Source organism: Carassius gibelio, chromosome A23, assembly GCF_023724105.1.
Source record: "Carassius gibelio isolate Cgi1373 ecotype wild population from Czech Republic chromosome A23, carGib1.2-hapl.c, whole genome shotgun sequence".
In the NCBI taxonomy this organism is placed as follows: Eukaryota; Metazoa; Chordata; class Actinopteri; order Cypriniformes; family Cyprinidae; genus Carassius; species Carassius gibelio.
The window spans coordinates 10,973,152-10,979,151 of NC_068393.1; positions in this window are offsets into that span (position 1 = coordinate 10,973,152).

Below are 6,000 nucleotides of genomic sequence, written 5' to 3' on the forward strand. Positions count from 1 at the left end.
CTCTAACAATTTGACGGGACGTTCGCCTTACTTATTAGCTGTTGGCTGAATCAGACTTGACCGTACATGAATGAAGTCTCCGTAAACTATCTGACATCCCTGCTCCTCAACCTAACCTCTGTGTTTATTCTACAGCCCAATTATGGAGAAAAACAAAACGTCTAACTGTGTACAGAAAGTGTTCACTGTTTGTGCATGGCGAGAACACATCAATGGCAGCACTTCATTGTGTAGTTGACGTCTGTGGTTAAATTTATGACCTTCTATTTGTGTAAAATGTAGGCCATAATTTTAATATGTGTGAAAGTAAGAAGTAAACGGAAAGTGGGTAGTTTATGTATTTTCAGGGCTCATTTGTCTTCGCTGGAACTGACTGAATGAGCCTGTGCTGGGTTGACCCTTAAAAAAGTACTGTGGTGGTACCGTGATGTTATCATTTGGAAACACCATGGCATTTTCTTATATACCATGCCACTGAATGATTACCATATTAGTGTACCATGGCATTTACATGGTTCTTCAAGCCAATTCAAAAATAAACAGGGTATTACCACATGGTGCATGCATGCCAAAGAATCATTCCATTTCCATAGTACACATACAAAAATGAGTATAGGAACAGTTTTACTATGGTAAAATAGCCAAGAAAACATGTTAATGGCAAATAAAAGGACCTTTTGTATTTGTAGGCCCACCTTCAGTTCACAAGCTGTCATAAATAGCCATAAAATGACACTAAACAATGTTTTGTTAATGCAACATTGTTTGATAGCTATTTTCCGTGATGCTAATAGCGCTGATGTGCTGTACACATCAATGTAATGCACCCACATACATGACACATATAGAGCCAATGTCATAGCTTAAATAACTGCCACACACCCTCCAAAAAAAAAAAAAAAAAAAACTTGACACAGCCTCTCTCTTATCAGAGCACTGTGGGACATAGCTTGTTTTAAGAGTAGGAAAAACTGAACAGAGCACATTAAAGAAAATAGGAATGAGTGTGTGCAAGTCTGTTTTCCTGGCCAGACTTTCAGTCTTGTAGCTTGAGATAGCAACTGGAACAGCCAGGAGCGGTTCTAGACCACATGAACTGGGTGGGGGGATTGACTATAACAATTTCAACTAAAATGAATTTTGTTTCATTTTTATTGACAAATAATTTTGTAATGTAGTGTCCAGGGGTCTCATTTATAAATGTTGCGTCCGCACAAAATGTACATAGAAACATGTGCACGCAATTTTTCACGGACATATTGTGATTTATAAAAAATAAACTTGCTGTAAATATGTACACAGCTTACGGACATTCTAGACCAGGGCTACTCAAATCTTGCCCTGGAGGGCCAATGCGGTGCAGAGTTTGGCTCCAACCCTGATCAAAGTCACCTGCCTGTGATTTTCTAATGATCCCAAATCCATTGATTAGCATGCTCAGGTGTGTTTGACTAGGGTTGGAGCCAAACTCTACACCGCATTGGCCCTCCAGGGCAAGATTTGAATAGCCCTGTTAGACCATGCGTACAAACTCTTTTTCCTGGAGTGAGAAAAGTAATTAAATAAACAGCGATTTTAAACTCTGTTTTCATGTCGATATACACATTTACATTAAATACTCCACTCGCATTAATGGAGATAAACACTAAAATTACACAATTTTACAAAAAACATAATTACATCATTTTATTAACACTAGGCTACTAAATTTTCCTGTGTTAGGCTATGCTATGATTTAAGGGGGGGGGGGGGGGGTGAAATGCTCGTTGAGGGCGTTTGGAAGCTGTGACATTACCGTGAGGAAAAACAAACCAAAATAAACCATGGCTAACAGTCAGATTCAGCGTATATTTATGATCCAGAATCAGATCCAGAGGCTGAAATTTAACAAGAGCAGCATCAGCAATGACATCTCTATGTGGTATGTACTGAAACTGTATATATTTCATTAGCGGTTTTGGAAAATGACTAAGTTCCACTTTGTCGTGTTTTTTTTTTTACATGTGGAAAGTGCAGTTTACTTGATGTGCTTACGCGCCGATAGCTAAGTTAACAACACAGAGATATTTTAAGCAGTTTTACTCACCGCCTGCGGTTCCAACACACGATTGTGACCCTTTTTCGTTGGGACTGCATTATCCTTAAGAAATAAACGATTCGCAAATCCGTCGTCAAACTGGGCCTTGTTTGTAAAACAAGCATCTTCGAAATGCAGGGAACAAACACAAACACTTGCACAACTCCGTTGATGCTCTGTAAAAATAAACTCCATCCACTGGTCCCTTAATGCTGTTTTTTTTTTTTTTTTTTTTGGTAATCTGTGCAGGGTTGTCTTGCCCTGGCAACCAAAAACACACTCCTTTTGTGACATTTCGCGACTCTCTCGATCTGATCAGTGAATCGCTCCAATCAGCGAATGCCTGTTGTGCTCTCACTCAGTGCCCTGCTATACGGGAGCGCGCGCTCTACCGGCAGAAGTGCCCTAGGACCCATATAAGGAAATTCCGCTCCATCTAACGTCACACAGAGCCATACTCGAAAAAAAACTTTCTGAAACTTGTGACAAACCGGAAGGAGTATTTTTGGAACAGAACGGGTAAAACTAAGTAAAACTAAGCATTGCAAGCTCCATATATGGTTATTTCAGGGAGGAGACGAGCTGGAAATGCACGTACTCACAATCTTCCCCTTACTGGGATTTATATAGGGACTTTTGCACAGGTTCTGGCGTATGCATGGTTTTATAAATCTGAAAACATTTGTGCATATGCAAAATCTAGCTTTTGTGCCTACGTACACTTTTAGGATGAAATCTATAGAGAGTTTTATTAAATGAGGCCCCAGGAGATCATTTTTGAGGGGGCACGAGGTGTGGGCCGGTGGGGGTTGATTGGGGATTGGGGCTTTCATGCATGTCATGGGACACACAGCAGCCACAACTGATATAGACGTATGTCCCTACTAAATAAATAAATAAATTATTAATGATAATAAATAAAAACACAATCACAGAACATTTTATGGTTTTCTGTAGTGTGTTTTTGGACATATTCCATTAGGATTTATTGGTTTTAACAAAATGGACCAACAGGGTCCATTACATTTTTTCAGTAAAACCAATACAAGTCCCATTATAAACAGTGAAACCATGCATTTTTTTTTTATCATGGCTACTGTTTTTTTTTTTTTAATTCAAAATATTCCCAAAATATATCATGAAATATTTCAGTTCTCAAATATTTGCAAGTAAATGCATTTTGCAACTTTATAGATTACGTTAGTTATCTGGTAAAGTAGCCTAATAGTCAGGGGCGTGTCTAGAGCATTTTCAGTGGGGGGGCCATGCTGGGGCACTGCCTCCTAATGGGGTGGCCGCCAGTGGCCAAAAAAAAAAAAGCGAAATTCTACAGTGTATTACGTATCCTATTGATTTTATTATTATTATTAACTTGAATAAGTTACTTGTAAACAAATGCAGTAATAAAGCACATTTTTGATTGATTTAGTTTTTGTCATCCCATATATTTATTTATTTTTTTTCATTGAAAGAAACTCACTATATCTTTACTTCTTTTCATGGCTTGCCACTGCTCTCTTCCCTGCCTTCAAAAGAAACACTTATGTGTGTCTGTTTTTCTCAATCTCAAAAAAAAAAAAAAAAAAAAAAAAAAATCAAATTGTAAATGAAATGCACAGAATGCATCCACAACATTTCATGTGTAAATGGTTAAGTTAGGCCTGACAATTTAACTGACTCTCTAACTGACTTACTCATGCATTAACAAGTAACGTGTCACCAGACAATTATTATTATGGAACATTCTGTGCATATTGTCATTTGGTGCAATCTTGCTATATGTGGTCACTGTCACAAAATAAACTGATACAAAATATGCAAATCAACATGACATGTTTATTGTTTGATAGCCCCCCATCGTATTTTACTTTTATTGTGTTTTATTAAACGTTGACTGAACGTTCGATTGAAATCAACCACGACCAACGCGAGCAGAGCCTGACGGGGTAAAAACATTGATCTGAGAAAACCATACAAACATTTTAAACCATACATAAAGGTTACCTACCAGCAATTTTGCTTTGTTTGGTGTCTTGTGATGTGTCGTTCTTGAACGACGAATCTTTAATGTGACTAGGGAAGAACGAGTCGTCTCTATGACGGTGACATCACTTTGTTTTTTGTTTTTTTTTTTACAGTGGATTCTAATCTTCAAAAATGACCGTGTTGTATGATTTATGTCTTTTGAGTTCACCCTTCAGATTAGACTATAGAACTGTAGTGTTACTTGTTTAGGATTCAAAATGTTGTTTGCTTTTAATTTATGTCATTATGTCCTTTTTGAGCAAGCATCTTATACATATATTATTAAAAATGGATTAAAAATTAAACTAGGCTATAAATACTTGGATATAGCCTAGTGTTTATTTACTGATAGACAGTCAAAAAGACAAATTAATCAATATTTTATTTATAAAAAGGTTTTATTTATTTATAAAATAACACCACAGATCCTCAAGAAACAGTAACAAAAACACAGTGACAGAAATGTCAGAAATAGCGCATGGGTCTGTCACGTGATTAAGGAATGATTTGAACCCGAAGACTTGTCAGACACGAGGTGAGTTAATCATAGACTGAAGACCCAGGTCAAGAATTAATTAATTAAGTCCAATATCGCGACGAGCGTTGTTTCTCTGAAGACGCTGCACTTCTTTGAATCGTGAACTTCACCAATCACAAGACATCTTATAGGGGGGGCACCTGGGGTGGCCAATCGAATTTCAGGGGGGGCCGGTGCCCCCCCTGGCCACCACGTAGACCCGCCCCTGCTAATAGTGTAATCTATTAACTTTGTATAAAAATCTTAATAATCTTATGTATTTAATGTGAATTTAGAAAAAAACATTGCAAATTAATTAGCATACATAACACTTTCACTGTATAAAAAAGAGAGCAAAGAATGTTTAGACTACATTGAGTTTTACCTCCTGTCTTTTAGAGTGCCATTTCTTGATGTTAGAAGTCACTGCTTAGCAGTCAGCGAACATGGCAAAAATTGCAACATCAGCTCATAGTTAAAATTCATCCAGTGTTCACTCATTTTTGATATTGAGATAGAAGAAAACAATCATGAACTATGATGGGGACAGGAAAATGCAGTGCATTGTTAGAATATAAAGTGTCTTATTCACAAATCTGTACATACACCGTCATTGACTCGAGCAGAATGATAAAGTAATCCTGAGAGAGATGGAGAAAATTTGTAATTGAGAAAGAGGCAAAAGTGAGGAGGAGTGTGTCTGTGCGCCTGTTTGAGAGTACGTATCTGGCCGTAGTGGAGCCCGGTCCATGAAGTCTGCATGCTGTCAGTGTGAGTAGCCTTATCTTCCCCAAACATTTACTTAACCCTTTGTCTTACAGGGCCCAGCACAATGAGACACAGCCAGAGGAATCCCAGCGGGACTTCAGATGGACAGGCCTGCCGTTCACTGATACACTCACAGTCACACTGACTGCAGTCTATTCTGCACACATTAAACTCACATCACTGCGATAACAACAGCCCAATAACCTCACTTCGCTTTTAATGACATCATTTAAATCTTGCTTTGTCCTCTTCCTTTTCATGTATATAACAGTGGCTGACAGATGGAGAGTCTTAGCCAGTCAATTCCAGCACATAAAATTATTTCTATTCAATAAACTAAAAGGACTATTGCGTAAATGCTCTTCTGACATTTTATGCAGTATTAGTTATAAGCTCTAGAGTCAGGCCATTTTTTTTTTCTGAGGTAACAGTAAAGTGTGCTGTAAATACCTTTCTGTTATCTGAGCATGTGTTAAACTCTGGGTTCAGAAGAATGCAGCAGGCGGCCTTTGTCTCTGTGTCCACTTCGTCAGAGAGGAGCTTATCAAACCCAACAAATACCATTACAGTGAGAGAGAGAGAGAGAGAGAGAGATCCATACCTTTCAGACAAA